Source organism: Hyla sarda, chromosome 6 (genome assembly GCF_029499605.1).
Source record: "Hyla sarda isolate aHylSar1 chromosome 6, aHylSar1.hap1, whole genome shotgun sequence".
NCBI lineage: Eukaryota > Metazoa > Chordata > Amphibia > Anura > Hylidae > Hyla > Hyla sarda.
In genome coordinates this window covers 206643469-206660498 of record NC_079194.1, presented here as the reverse complement: position 1 = coordinate 206660498, position 17030 = coordinate 206643469, and positions in this window count along the sequence as shown.

Below are 17030 nucleotides of genomic sequence, written 5' to 3'. Positions count from 1 at the left end.
GCGGGCTTCCGACTCGAGCCCCCGTCATACTGGACGGCACCCAGCTGATTCCTGTAGCTGATTCCGACACTCAGCGATCGCCATGGCTGGCTATTAACCCTTTAGATCGCTGCTGTCAAAGTTGACAGCTGCGTCTAAAGGTGTCTGTATCCCATCCCTGGTGGTCCAGTGGGGTGGATCCCCCCAGCAACGCGATGGCTTTATCAATCGAGCGCAGAGCACACAGATCAATGGGATTATATGTAACCCCATTGATCTGTATGAGGAATTAAAAGTGTTCAAAACAAACACAATAACCCCTTCCTTATTAAAAGTTTAAATAACCCCTTTTTCCCAAATTCCATATGAAAAATATATAAACATAATAAAAATAAACATTTGGTATTGCAACGTGTGTAAATGTCCAAACTATAAAAATATATCGTAAATTAAAACGCACGCTCAATGGCGTACGCGCAAAAAAATTCCAAAGTCCAAAATAGCGTATTTTTGGTCATTTTTCTTACCATAAAAAAAAGGAATAAAAAGCGATCAAAAAGTCCAATCAAAACAATGGTACCAATTAAAACTTCAGATGAAGGCGCAAAAAATGAGCCCTCATACCACCCTGTATGCATAAAAATAAAAAAAAGTTATAGGGGTCAGAAGATGACAATTTTAAATGTATTAATTTTCGTGCATGTAGTTATGATTTTTTCCAAAAGTACGACAAAATCAAACCTATATAAGTAGAGTATCATTTTAATCGTATGGACCTACAGAATAAAGATAAAGTGTAATGTTTACCGAAAAATGTACAGCGTAGAAACGGAAGCCCCCAAAATGTACAAAATAGTGTTTTTGGTTCAATTTTGTCGCACAATGATTTTTTTTCCATTTCGCCGTAGATTTTTGGCTAAAATGACTGCTGTCATTACAAAGTAGAATTTGTGGCGCAAAAGATTTTTAGGAGCAAAATTTAAAGGGTTATGATTTTTAAAAGGTATGGAGGAAAAGACGAAAGTGCAATAACAGAAAAACGCTTGGTCCTTAAGGTGTTAATATAAGAACAGTTACAGACAAAAACAAAAGTTTTAGATTTTAGAAAAAACGACTTTTCAAAAATTAGATAAGTGGGGAAATTAATGGAAACCCTACTAAAGGATAGGATTGTGGAATTCTATATTTTAGTAAGGCTTTTTACACTGTCCCACATCGAAGACTTATCAATAAACTACAGTCATTGAGCTTGGACTCCCATATTGTTGAGTGGATTAGGCAGTGGCTGAGTAACAGACAACAGAGAGTTGTAGTCAATGGAGAATATTCAGAGCAAGGTCTTGTCACCAGTGGGATACCTCAGGGATCTGTACTGGGACCAATGTTGTTTAATATCTTCATTAGTGATATTACAGAAGGTCTCAATGGTAAGGTATGTCTTTTTGCTGATGACACAAAGATATGTAACAGGGTTGATGTTCCTGGAGGGATAAGCAAAATTGAAAAGGATTTAGGCAAACTAGAAGAATGGTCAGAACTCTGACAACTGAAATTTAATGTGGATAAGTGCAAGATAATTCACCTAGGACGTAAAAACCCTCGGGCAGAATATAAAATATTTGACACAGTCCTGACCTCAGTATCTGAGAAAAGGGATTTAGGACCTCAACAGGACATAGTTTTAAAGGTTTATGCAGTAATATCAGGAAGTATTACTTTACTGAGAGAGTAGTGGATTCATGGAATAGCCATCCTGCAGAAGTGGTAGCTGCAAATACAGTGAATGAGTTTAAGCATGCATAGGATAGGCCAGGGACTATTGAAACTATTCAGATTATTGGGCAGACTAAATGGGCCAAATGGTTGTTATCTGCCGACACATTCTATGTTTCTAGAGCTTTGCCTAGTAACCCAGGTATCTCATGAATCAGGGACCAAGTGAGACCTCTTTCCCTCACCCTTTATAGGAATAGAAGTTAGTAAAGAACTGGGATATTCTACATGTTTCAACCAAATGCTTAGACTGAGTGATGCAAACAAAACAATAAAGGGAGTTTGGAAATCAGAAGATGCTCGGCAACACTCATAGTGAATGAATAGATCAGTGGCTGTGCATGCCCAAACCGCTCTGTTCATTTGGAGTTATATTATGGACCTTTAAGTTACAAGTCAGAGTTTGTTTGCTTACCTATATTCAGGTGGTATTCAGTGCTAACATTCAAATATATAGATAGATATATAGATATATATAGAGAGAGAGTAAAAGCATGACACTCACTATTTCATTGAAGTCTTTATTGCATCAATCTATCACATAAGACACTCCTCAGGCCTCTGGTGGAGCTCCCTCTGCAACCTCCAGCACAACGTTTGTTTCGCATGATACATGACACTTCATCCAATGTTTAGCATCACTACCTACTCCAAAGACAAAGGTACTGTACACAGCCATACCAGCCATATCAGCCATACTATTAAAACTAGATACGAAATATACTTTTTGATACGGTTGATGGGTTTGCCACAAGCCTTCGTATAACTTTTAAAATAATTCTACCATCCTTATAAAGTTTCATTATTGTGTTATGCAGATCTTTTAACACTTATTTTCTGCTCTCCATGCTCCAGCTCACTGCATTCACATGAGAGCTAGCAAACTCTTTGACTATACATACAGTGACATTAATAACAATGTAAAAAGCTAAAAGTGTGGGGGAAATAACCTTTAAAGGGGTATTCCGGCCTTAGCCGTCACATCCCCTCCCATAGAAATGAATGGAGGGGGCTTGGTGTGACATCACAAGGGAACATGGCCGTGACGTCACGTCTAGGTCTCGGGAGCAGCACAGAGGCTGCATGGAGATCGCTAAGGTTCTAGCGGCGGGACCCCAACTATCAGACATCTTATTCCCTATGCTTTGGATAGGGGATAAAATGTCTAAGGCCAGAATACCCCTTTAAGTGTCATTTTTAACTGTGTCTTACCTTGTGTATCTGTAACAAAGCCAAACATTCAAGGGGATGTAAACTTTACATCAGGGCCACTTGGGCGATTGCAGTTATCCTTATGATTTTAAAAGGAGCAAAACAACTTTGTGATAATGAAGACTTCCTATGATTACTATCCCTAAATAAAAGACCGATTTTTGGCATGAGCAGTCATGTTTATTTTTTAAATCAATGCCAAAATGTCACTGTTTTTGCAAGTGTATGCAAACGTGAAGCATAATTGTATATAATATATTTAAAGTATATAACATTTTGCATATTTTGATTTCTGTCTACATGGCCCCAGTGTGACTCCAATAAATTTACCCCTCGCTTTGGCTCAAAAAATCGGCATCAAAACCTAAAGAGAAACTGTATGTGCAAATCAGAATATAACCTTATAAAGAACAATGCAGTTATTACAGTTGCTTTCCCCAAGAGTCTGGCCTAGAGAAAAAAAAATAAAAAAATACAATAATAATTCTAATACCATCTCATTATTTCCATATCTGATATTTTTATAAGTTTGGCAAAGTTCATTGGGATATGAAAGCTCTAGAAGTGTAACACGAATATCATAAGTGATGCAGGGCATATGTTTGCCCTTGTACTTAGCAAAACTGACACTTCCTGTGAACAGTCTGTACCAGAATGCCACCGCCTGTTAGTTCTGTTTAATATCTGTGAATTAAAAAGCTATATCTCTAATAAACAGCAGGATCTTGGGAATGCCACACTGTTTATAAATTATTATCACTAATTAGGCAAATCAAATATGACTGCAGAATATAATACAGTCAAAGCCAATGTGAGACTACCTGCATAGCAATGTCAGGGATATGTTTCCTAACATCCAATTAGTAAATAGACCTTTCAGCCTGATAGGCCACTTGTAAAGGAGTGGGATGGTTTCATTACTGCAATGTCCTAATTAAAATGCAAAGCTTGCTGATCACTGCATAATTACGCAATGTGGATGTTTCAAGTACCCGTGATAAAATCACTAAATGTAATATCTTTAACCCTGTGGGACTTCTGAGAAAGTTGTAATGATTTTGGAAAGCGCTTATTGCAGTCTCCTCAGTGCCTCAAGAGGTTAATGTTTTCGAAGCTCTTAAGAAGAGTGTAAAGCAATCGTATACGCAATTTGACAGAGCACAAAGCAACGTATAACTGTTGTGGAGATAATTTGCTCCAAAGGGCCCGTTTTCAACAAAATGTTACATTCTTTTAATATTTACTGCCTACCAAAGCTGACTTCTGTGTTGTACAATGCCATACCCCTTTACTAATTTGTCTGATGTATACCGAGATAATTAACTCTGTAACTGTCCGTGCACCACCAGTAAATGCTCTTCACTTGCAGACCACTTAGAATTACCTTAAAGGGGTATTCCAGGCAAAAACTTTTTTTTATATATCAACTGGCTCCGGAAAGTTAAACAAATTTGTAAATTACTTCTATTAAAAAATCTCAATCTTTCCAATAGTTATTAGCTTCTGAAGTTGAGTTGCTGTTTTCTGTCTAACTGCTCTCTGATGACTCATGTCCCGGGAGCTGTCCAGCTCCTATGGGGATATTTTCCCATCATGCAAGGGATATTCTCCCATCATGCACAGCTCCCGGGATGTGACATCATCATTGAGCAGTTAGACAGAAAACTTCAGAAGCTAATACCTATTGGAAGGATTAAGATTTTTTAACCCCTTAAGGACCGAGCCCTTTTTCACCTTAAAGGGGTAGTCCAGTGGTGAAAAACGTATCCCCTATCCTAAGGATAGGGGATAAGTTTGAGATCGCGGGGGGTCCGACCGCTGGGGCCCCCTGCGATCTCTCTGTACGGGGCCCCGGCTCTCCGCCGAGATAGCGGGTGTCGACCCCCGCACGAGGCGGCGGCCGACACGCCCCCTCAATACATCTCTATGGCAGAGCCGGAGATTGCCGAAGGCAGCGCTTCGGCTCTGCCATAGAGTTGTATTGAGGGGGCGTGTCGGCCGCCGCCTCGTGCGGAGGTCGACACGCCCCCTTCCCGCGGGCTGTCGGGGCTCCGTACAGGAGATCGCAGGGGGCCCTAGCGGTCGGACCCCCCGCAATCTCAAACTTATCCCCTATCCTTAGGATAGGGGATAAGTTGCTCACCACTGAATCACCACTGGACTACTCCTTTAAGGACCGGAGCGTTTTTTGCAATTCTGACCACTGTCACTTTAAACATTAATAACTCTGGAATGCTTTTAGTTATCATTCTGATTCTGAGATTTTTTTTTCGTGACATATTCTACTTTAACTTAGTGGTAAAATTTTATGGTAACTTGCATCCTTTCTTGGTGAAAAATCCCCAAATTTGATGAAAAAAATGAAAATTTTGCATTTTTCTAACTTTGAAGCTCTCTGCTTGTAAGGAAAATGGATATTCAAAATATTTTTTTTTTATTCACATATACAATATGTCTACTTTATGTTTGCATCATAAAATTTATGAGTTTTTACTTTTGGAAGACACCAGAGGGCTTCAAAGTTCAGCAGCAATTTTGAAATTTTTCACAAAATTTTCAAACTCGCTATTTTTCATGGACCAGTTCAGGTTTGAAGTGGATTTGAAGGGTCTTCATATTAGAAATACCCCATAAAAGACCCCATTATAAAAACTACACCCCCCCAAAGTATTCAAAATGACATTCAGTAAGTGTATTAACCCTTTAGGTGTTTCACAGGAATAGCAGCAAAGTGAAGGAGAAAATTCAAAATCTTCATTTTTTACACTCGCATGTTCTTGTAGACCCAATTTTTGAATTTTTGCAAGGGGTAAAAAGGAGAAAATTTTTACTTGTATTTGAAACCCAATTTCTCTCGAGTAAGCACATACCTCATATGTCTATATTAATTGTTCGGCGGGCGCAGTAGAGGGCTCAGAAGGGAAGGAGCGACAAATGGTTTTTGGGGGGCATGTCACCTTTAGGAAGCCCCTATGGTGCCAGGACAGCAAGAAAACACACATGGCATACCATTTTGGAAACTAGACCCCTCAGGGAACGTAACAAGGGGTAAAGTGAACCTTAAGGTGTTTCACGACTTTTGCATATGTAAAAAAAAATATTTTTTTTTACCTAAAATGCTTGATTTCCCAAAAATTTTACATTTTTAAAAAAGTGTAATAGCAGAAAATATCCCCCAAAATTTGAAGCCCAATTTCTCCCGATTCAGAAAACACCCCATATGGGGGTGAAAATTGCTCTGCTGGCGCACTACAGGTCTCAGAAGAGAAGGAGTCACATTTGGCTTTTTGAAAGCAAATTTTGCTCTGGGGGCATGCCGCATTTAGGAAGCCCCTATGGTGCCAGGACAGCAAAAATACACACATGGCATACCATTTTGGAAACTAGACCCCTCAGGGAACGTAACAAGGGGTAAAGTGAACCTTAATACCCCACAGGTGTTTCACGACTTTTGCATATGTAAAAGAAATTATTATTTTTTTACCTAAAATGCTTGGTTTCCCAAAAATTTTACATTTTTAAAAAGGGTAATAGCAGAAAATATCCGCCAAAATTTGTAACACAATTTTCTCCCGAGTACGGCGATGCCCCATATGTGTCCCTAAACTGTTGCCTTGAAATACGACAGGGCTCCAAAGTAAGAGCGCCATGCGCATTTGAGGCCTAAATTAGGGACTTGCATAGGGGTGGACATAGGGGTATTCTACTCCAGTGATTCCCAAACAGGGGGCCTCCAGCTGTTGTAAAACTCCCAGCATGCCTGGACAGTCAGTGGCTATCTGGCAATACTGGGAGTAGTTGTTTTGCAACAGCTGGAGGCTCCGTTCTGGAAACAGTGGCGTACCAGACGTTTTTCATTTTTATTGGGGAGGGGGCTGTGTAGGGGTATGTGTATATGTAATGTTTTTTACTTTTTATTTTATTTTTTGTTAGTGTAGTGTAGTGTTTTTAGGGTACAGTCACACGGGCGGGGGGTTCACAGTAGTTTCTCGCTGGCAGTTTGAGCAGCGGCAGAAAATTTGCTGCAGCTCAAACTTGCAGCCGGATACTTACTGTAATCCTCCGCCCATGTGAGTGTACCCTGTACATTCACATTGGGGGGGGGGAAACATCCAGCTGTTGCAAAACTACAACTCCCAGCATGGACGGTCTATCAGTGCATGCTGGGAGTTGTAGTTTTGCAACAGCTGGAGACACACAGGTTGTGAAACACCGAGTTTGGTAACAAACTCAGTGTTTTGCAACCAGTGTGCCTTCAGCTGTTGCAAAAGCTACAACCCCCAGCATGTACGGACAGCGGAAGGGCATGCTGGGTCTTGTAGTTATGCAACAGCCGGAGGCATACTACATTGGCTGGGGATGCTGGGGATTGTAGTTATGCAACAGCTGGAGACACACTGGTTTGCTACATAACTCAGTGTGCCTTCAGCTGTTGCAAAACTACAACTCCCAGCAGTCACCGACAGTCAACGGGCATGCTGGGAGTTGTAGTTATGCAACCAGCAGATGCACTAGTACAACTCCCAGCATGCACTTTAGCTGTTTGTGCAAGCTGGGAGTTGTAGTTACACAACAGCTGAAGGTACACTTTTCCATAGAAAGAATGTGCCTCCAGCTGTTGCAAAACTACAAGTCCCAGCATGCCCATAAGGGCATGCTGGGAGTTGTGGTGGTCTGCCTCCTGCTGTTGCATAACTACAGCTCCCAGCATGCCCTTGTTGCATGCTGGGAGCTCTTGCTAAGCAACAGCAGGAGGCTGTCACTCACCTCCAACGATCCACACAGGACTGTCCCTCGCCGCCGCCGCCGTCGCTCCTGGGGCCCCGATCCCAACAGGGACGCCGGGGATCGGGGTCCCCAGCACCCGGGGTCGTCTTCCCGCACCCGCTCACGTCCTCCGGAAGAGGGGCGGAGCGGGTTGCGGGAGTGACACCCGCAGCAGGCGCCCTGATTGGTCGGCCGGTAATCCGGCCGGCGAATCACGGCGATCGTGAGTGCACCAGTGCCACCTCACCCCTGCAGGCTCTGGCTGTTCGGGGCCGTCTCTGACGGCCCCGATCAGCCAGTAATTCCGGGTCATCGGGTCACTGGAGACCCGATTGACCCGGAATCCGCCGCAGATCGCTGGACTGAATTGTCCAGCGATCTGCGGCAATCGCCGACATGGGGGGGCATAATGACCCCCCTGGGCGATATGCCGGGATGCCTGCTGAACGATTTCAGCAGGCATCCGGCTCCGGCTCCCCTCCGGCTAGCGGTGGGGGCCGGAAATGCTCAGGGCGTATCCATACGCCCTCGGTCCTTAAGGACTTGGAAACGGGGGCGTATGGATACGCCCTATGTCCTTAAGGGGTTAATAGAAGTAATTTACAAATCTGTTTAACTTTCCGGAGCCAGTTGATATATATATATATATATATAAAAAAAGTTTTTGCCTGGAATACCCCTTTAAGCCACTAACAGCATTCTTCACCTATCCATAGGACAGGTGAGAAATGCAGAGGGCCAGATTAACTCAATGGGCTAAAGGGGCTGCAGCCTATGGGCCTCTGCTGGCTGGATTCACACTGAATTTGTGTTTACATTTAAAAGGTACCTCTAATGCTTTTTAGATAATGACTATTGAGCAGCACTGTGAACGATAATAATTTTGTCAAAATAACATGCATTTTGAATTTGGTGCCTAAATCCATTAATGAGGAATCATTCTCCCCACTCCTCACTGTTTATATACAGTGACCCCCCCGACCTACGATGGCCCCGACATGCGATCAATTGAACAAACCTTGGCCTCTCAGAGGCCATCGCATAATGAAGGCAGTATCAACTTACGATGCTTTTGAATGTCGGGGCCATCGCATAAACGGCTATCCGGCAGCGCAGACTGCTTCAGCTGCCACCGGATAGCCGTTTACGGTGTCCCGTGTGGTCCGCTGACAATAGGAGCGGCGTGCGTAGCGACGTGATGGTGGTGATGGAGAGCGAGGATGCCGGGGAAGCAGAGGCCTTGCCGGAACAGCGGGGACACCCCGGAGACGCGGTGACATCGATGTAAGGTGACATCCAGGGCAGCGGTGATGGTCCGGAGCGGCGGGGACACGTGAGTATAACCTCCAATACCAGTGGTCTTCAACCTGCAGATCTCCAGATGTTGCAAAACTACAACACCCAGCATGCCCGGACAGCCGTTGGCAACATCTGGAGGTCCGCAGGTTGTAGACCACTGTCCTATACTTTACATTGCACGGATCCCTCAACATACAATGGTTTCAACAAAGGATGGTCCATTTGGAACGGATTACCATTGTATGTTGAAGGACCACTGTATATATATGCAGTGGGAGACAAAGCTTTAGCTTGAGACCCAGTGCCCCAAAGGCATTAGCCTGAGAACCAGTGCCATAGAATCACATTATGCTGGAGAACTGTGTTGTGTAAAGAGTAGTGAAGGCGTATGTCATGGAGGAAAGAAAGAAGTTAACAATGCCCATAATCCATGAGCGAAAGCAAAGAATCATAAAAATATGAAACTGTGTGAAGAAAGGAATGGTCTCTATAACAAATAAGAGACTAAGCATTAGAGAGGTGCGATAGTGAAGAAAAAGTTCCTGAACCAGTCAGGTGGCCTAGTCCTGCAAAGGATAAGCATATGCAAACTATTAGAAATTAAAAGCATAAATTGTATAAAACTAGTAGAGATAATAGTGAGGTAGGAAAATAATGGGGGCATAGAAGTTGGGGGCTGGGTTTAGGGGTCGAAGAATACTCAGTGTAGACACAAAAAGAGAAAAGGACCAGGGAACCCAGGCGCTGCTTCTTCCAGAAAGTATGTCAAAGTGCAAGATGGTGTAATAACCAAAGAGCTTTTATTGTGCAAATACATACAAGATTGCGACACATTTCGGGGCTGGCTTGCCCCTTCCTCAGATAATCTAGTGAACTGGAGGCAACAGCATGCTTTATATAACCAAAGATGGGGGATAACAAGGTCAAGGGGCGGGAATACATGATGTCACTTCCATTATATAACATAGCCAAAAAAGGGGCAAAATAGACATTTAAATACATAAGAATTCCATACAGAAAAACAACCATATGTGTACAGCACAATAAACATTCATAACATAAGTTGATACAGTGAAAGCTGCTGCCGCATCCCGGCAGCAGTAACTGAGAACGAGGCTCTAATATAACACTGCACCTGTTTGTAATCAGATGTAGCATGTGTCAGGCGCCCGAAGGATCTCTGCGATTGGGATGGAGTCCTTCAGGCAAAGCCCGTAACCACGGACGCATTGCTAAAAACCTTTAAAGCCTTTTTCATGGTGATGCAGAATATGGCAGCGGAGAAGCTTTCTGTGAAGCTTTTTGAGCCTTTGAAAACTTCATCATCTCCACTCTGGACTGTGAGGTAACTTTTGGCAGTGCAAGCATGGTGTAAAACAGCTGCACAGGTAGTCAGGAGGGGATATCTAAGGGCGAGGCCTTTTCCAGATCTTCAGGCAAACAAATTGCCATTTTCTTCCCATCCATAAGAATAGATAGGCCAAATGGGTTAAGGAACATCTAAGGTAACTTCATCTCCCCAAGTTGCTGGAGAAGTGGGTTCCTTATGCTGCATTTAGCCAGGGTCCATGGAGCAATGTCCCGAAAGATCTTTGTTAGTACACTTTCAAATAGGAGTGTCTTGGTTTCTCAGTTATTCCTCAACATGACAACAATTGGGGAGATTTATCAAAACCTGTGAACAGGAAAAGTTGTCCAGTTGCACATAGCAACCAATCAGATCGCTTCTTTCATTTTTAACAAGGCCTTTGCAAAATGAAAGAAGCTATCTGATTGGTTGCTATGGGCAGCCAGGCAAATTTTCCTTTGCACAGGTCTTGATAAATCTCCCCCAATGTCTACAAAACTGGGCAGTAGATATTTTGGTATGGAGGTTCTTTAGGAGAAGGTTTGGGCCAAAGCATCCTATGAATGCGCTCAATGGTACCAGCATGGTCCTCATCTAGCAATGTAGTAAATAACTATTTAGCAACAGAAGGCAGCACTTCTGAGGAATATGATTCAGGGTACCCATTTTATGCATACATTCTTTCTTCTATTTCTGTTCTTTTGGTCAAGCATTAAGAAGGCCCTATTGAGTTGGTTTTCATAGAGTTGGAACTTATAGGCAGCCTAGTCGCAAAAAGGTACCATCTCAGTGACTATACTTTCTAGGTGTTCTGCCCAATAGCCAATATGGTGGACATTCACCTTGATTTTAGAAAGATGCTGTAACACTGGAGAAAGGGGTGATTGCAGGAAATTGATAACAGCATAAACAGCATAAATTTGGCTGCCTAGTAAGCTGTCTGCATCCAAGCCTTCCTACTGCCCGCCACTGCTTGCTGAAAATAGGTCCTGCTGGGCTTTGGAGGCCTTGCTTTTCAGGTATTTAGCTATATCTGACTGACTATTTTGTTTCAAGGGCACAAGGGGTGTCACCAGGTTGATCATTGCCTGTTCTACCCATTTTGCGTGAAAATTATGCTTCTAGTTCCAGTAATGAGTTTACTGAGAGCAGCATGGTCATGTGGCCATCCAGCTCAGTGGTCAGGCTCTGCTCCAACCTTATTTTGTTTTTAAACTAAAATGTTGTTCTTCTAAATTAGTGTTCGCAACTTTGGAGAAGGTTCTTACCTGTTATAGCATGACAGCCCTCACATATAAGCTAAGGTCCATGAATGAGAAAAGATCTGTGCATCAATTAATTTGACTGACCAACCAAGGACCTTTCTGTAACTCTATCAAATACCTTTGATGATCTGGAATGGTGATGTGTCAGCCTGGCCTGATCACCCAACATGAATGAGCTGCACTGACATGGACACCTTACAGCATATCTAATAGAAAACCCACAGCAACAAAAATGAGTAGTACAGTGACCCCCCCGACCTACGATGGCCCCGACATACGATAATTTCAAGATACGATGGCCTCTCAGAGGCCATCGCATGTTGAAGGCAGCATCAACATACGATGCTTTTGTATGTCGGGGCCATCGCATTAAACGGCTGTCCGGCGGCGCAGACTGCTTCAGCTGCCACCGGATAGCCGTTTACGGTGCCTCGTGAGCTCCGGTGATGGTCTCTTACCTGTCCTCGGGGCTCTGGAAAGTCCTCTTCAGGATCCCCTGCATCATCGGCGCTCTCCATCGTCGTCATCACTTCGCTGCGCACGCCGTCCTGTCATCCAAAAGGAGCGGCGTGTGTAATGACGTGACGGCGGTGACAGAGAGCGAGGATGCAGGGGAAGCAGAGGACGCGGGGACACCCCGGGGACGTGGCGACAGCGATGGACGGCGACATCCAGGGCAGCAGTGACGGGGACACGTGAGTACAACCTTTAATATCAGTGGTCTTCAGCCTGCGGACCTCCAGATGTTGCAAAACTACAACTCCCAGCATGCCCGGACAGCCGTTGGGTGTTGTAGTTTTGCAACATCTGGAGGTCCGCATGTTGTAGACCACTGTCCTATACTTTACAGTGCACGGATCCCTCAACATGCGATGGTTTCAACAAACGATGGTCCATTTGGTACGGATTACCATCGTATGTTGAGGGACCACTGCACTTTCATGAGTTATTCATCAGGTACCTAAATGTAGATGCCAGTTGCTTTTTTATGTATTGTGACACTAAATACTAAAAACTTAGTGGTAGGTCCTCTTGTACTATGCCCATGTCACAGTCTATCCTTAAAGGAAGCAATAACTGGCTATAGATGTAAAAGTTTTCATTTTTTTTCATTTTATGGAGAATGGCTATAGTATAAAGATAATAAATACAATGAACATCAAATCCACTGAAAAAATGTATAAATAGTATGCTATGCACTAATACTATAGCAAAAACTTTTTCTTTTTTTTTTTTTTTTTCAAATGAGACAAAAACAAGATCCCTGCAATATCTCAGACAATAATAACTGTTCCTGGACAGCCTGAGGATAACTTATCGATGTCTGTCTGTGAAGATATGAAAGTATTTTTTACCTTTGCTACTGGCATCTTAGAAAGTCATTATTGCAAATGAAAAATGATTGTTTTTTTTAGTTCATTCCCAAAACCCACTTCTTAATCTTCAGTTCATATATTGTAAGTATGTTAACACTACAAATTCAGAATTTCTATTTTTTTTAGATGGGCAGGTGTGATGAGAATATTCATTGTCATTTAATTAATATTACTGACCAAAGCCATGTACTTGAATCAATATGTGTAGCCTACCATTGAGAGAAAACTGAGATCAGCTATTTAACAAAGACTAATATACTCAATATTACATGTCCTACATATCCTAAAAGCACAAACTACACCATTTAGTACAACAAAATGAGTTTTTTAAAGCTGAAAAAAGAAAAGGTTTGGAATATTTGCTTTAGAGCTCACCTATCATTCCAGCAGCATACATATTTTAGAAGATGTATAAGCCGACCCGAATATAAGCCAAGCCCCTAATTTCACCCCAAAAACCCAGGAAAGGTTATTGACTCGACTATAAGCCTAGGGTGGGAAATACATCATCCCCCCCATGTAATCATCTAGACCCCCGTCATTAACACCCTCATCATCATCACCCTGTCATCATCCCCCCTTCATCATTACCCTGTCATCATCCCACACCACCCCCTTCATCATCACCATTTGTCAATGTCTGATTTAACAGTGGTCTTCAACCTGCGGACCTCCAGATGTTTCAAAACTACAACTCCCAGCATGCCCGGACAGCCATCAGCTGTCCGAGCATGCTGGGAGTTGTAGTTTTGAAACATCTGGAGGTCCACAGGTTGAAGACCACTGCGGCCTTCGTCCTCATCCAGACCCCTATCCCCCCCTTTAGTTTTGTACTCAACTCCGCTCGGCTGTCCATCTTCACGGGCCTCTTCTCCGCGCTTCGCGCCCGGCCCCGGAATAATGTCGTTGCCTTGACGATGAAGCACAGGGACGCAACGTCCCTGTGCGTCGTCGTCAAGGCAACATCATTATTCCGGGGCCGGGCCTGAAGCGCGGAGAAGAGGCCCCCCCGGTGAAGATGGACAGCCCGGAACAACTATCCCTCCCCACCGGACAGTCCCTGCAGCACAGATGGCCCGGACCAGCTCACCCGAATGTCCCGCCGAGCGGAGGCGAGTACAAAACTAAAGGGGGGATGGGGGGCTGATGGCTGTCTGGGCATGCTGGGAGTTGTAGTTTTGAAACATCTGGAGGTCCGCAGGTTGAAGACCACTGAGGGCGGAGAGTTCACTTGAGTATAAGCACGAAAAATCGTGCTGAAAAACTTGGCTTATACTCGAGTATATACGGTATATATGGCCATTTTTAAATTTTGGGTGATAATTATAAAATATTACATAATTTATAAAATTGCAGATGGAAGGAGGAACATACAGTATGATGTCTGGATAGCCCATAATACCTTGCAAGTAGGAGAATCTTATGGCCTCAGGCTAGCCAATAATGGTTTGCATATAGCTCCCAGCCAATTAGAAAGCAGTATTGTGGTGGGTCAGAGGCACCAGAGAAGTCTATGTATGCAACTGCAGTGGCCATTTTAGGGAGACGAGCTGTAAAAAGCAGATCTCTCTGTGAAATAATGTGTGTTTATAGTCCAGAGGGGCACTCAACTTCTACACTACCAAAGCAGCATACAGAAAGCAGCTGCAGACAGTATGCTGCATTTGTTCTGCCAGGGCATAATCTGTGTAAAGGGTGCCAGTTTTTTGTGTGGTACACTGAGGGAAAAAAGCTGTGAAAACAAAGGTCTTGTATCACTTTTGCACAATGTTGTTTAAGCACAGATTCAAGCATGGTAGTTTTACCTAGAGGCACACATGGATAGGTGGAGAAATTCGGCACACAATAAAGTGGGTAAAAGGTAAGAGAAAAGCAGTGGTGTTGTGTGAATTTTGAAAACTCATTGTTTAAATTGCAAATTAAAGTGTGTCAGTTTTTTATTAGTAAACTTTTCAAAAGGAAAGTTCTGCCGTGTCACTGAATTTCACCAAATATTTAGACTCTGTCTAAATGAGTTTGAGATGAACTAGAACTTCAACAATAACTCAGCTAGGTCACGTAGGAGTATATTTATGTAATTGTGAGCTGTTCTGAAGGCTAAGTTAACATAACTGTTACAGTCGTATGTATGGCTATGGTTAAAAGGATGGTACCTGTGGTAACCAACAGCTTGTTTGGAAACACACTGCATTTTCATGTTTGTTTGTTTTTAAATGGGGATCATCTGGTTGATCTGTGGCTGTATAGGCCTGATAGTAGTAGCAGTAGGGGTAGTAGAGTGGTGGTAGTATTAACCAGTCGACAGCAGCAATGCCATTTCTAGTCAGTGGCACCAAGTACAGGAGTTGCAAAAAACTAACCAATGCATGCTACTCTAAATTCTCCTCTCTTTCCAGTCCATCCTAAATGCAGCAACCAGACCCTCTCCAACAGCTACATCAATGCCTCTTCTCTGGTCACTGCACTGGTCATCCATTTTGCTTAAAATACATTACATAAAAACTCTCTACAATACTGCACCTTCCTACAACTCTTCCCTGATATCTATCTATTGTAAAGCGCTGCAGAATATTTGCCTCTTTATAGATAAATATCATTTTAATTCAATAATGCAAGGCAGAAAAGGCTTTTTTAGAGATGTAATAGAGATGGGCACACAACATTATTATCCTAATAAAGGTGGACTCAATCAGATGGTACAGAAGTGACTGCACCAACAACAACTTGGCCTGGTGGGAAATCAGCCATGTTATAACATGATGACTTGGTGAATACTATTGTTTAGAGGAAAATACATTCTCTTAGGATTGTTTCACACTAGCAAATTACTCCGTTTAGCAAGTTCTGTCGATATTTTTCTATTATCCGTTTTAATCCATTATAATCCGTTATTGATAACGGACGTTATTTTGTGACGGAAGATAGTACGGAAGAAAATAGTTCATGAGCTATTTTCTTCCGTACTATCTTCCGTCACAAAATAACATCCATTATCAATAACGGACTATAATGGATTCAAATAGATATTAGAAAAATCCCATAGACTATAATGGGATTTTCTAATGGACGTATAGGATTTGGTTACTGCCGGTGACAGCTGATTTTAGGACGGAACTTGCTAAACGGAGTAATTTGCTAGTGTGAAACAAGCCTTAGTGATAACTGACAGGATAGAGGAGGAGGAACACTAGATAACAGTGATGAAAACACAGGGACTGTGGATGAAGCATTGCTACTAGATAAATGATAAGGATTGGGAGCTGCAACAGCAGTAGCAATGTTTTGGTCACATTTTGAAGCATTTTGATTGTCCCAAGTACCTGGTGCTGCTGGTCCATGTGTTTACGTAGAGGTAAAGGTACAAAGGGTTAAAGGAGTACTCCGGTGGAAACCTTTTTTTTAGATGAACTGGTGCCAGAAAGTTGAACAGATTTGTAAATTACTTCTATTTAGAAATCTTAATCCTTCCAGTACTTATTAGAGGCTGTATACTGCAGAGGAAATTCTTTACTTTTTGAATTTCTTTTTCTGTCTGTCCACAGTGCTCTCTGCTGACACCTCTGTCCATGTCAGGAACTGTCCAGAGCAGCATAGGTATATTATGGGGATTTTCACCTGTTCTGGACCATTCTTGACATGAACAGAGGTGTCAGCAGAGATCACTGTGGTCAGACAGAAAAGTATGCCGCAGCGGAAATGTACTGGAAGGAGTAAGATTTTTTAATAGAGGTAATTTACAAATCTGTTTAACTTTCTGGCACCAGTTGACTTAAAAAGACCTAAAAAAAAGTTTTCCACCGGAGTACCCATTTAACAGGCAAAGTACAAGAAACAAAACACGGGATAAACACACCAACAGATACAGAGTGGTCAAACAAGCTGAGTCAAGACCGAGATAGCTCCAAATGTACCAAGCCCACTCATATGTCCAGGTGTCATTACAGCAATGCATGATGTTACAGCCGAACACAAGAAAATTAACCCTTAAGTCAAAACCAGATCCTTTTCATT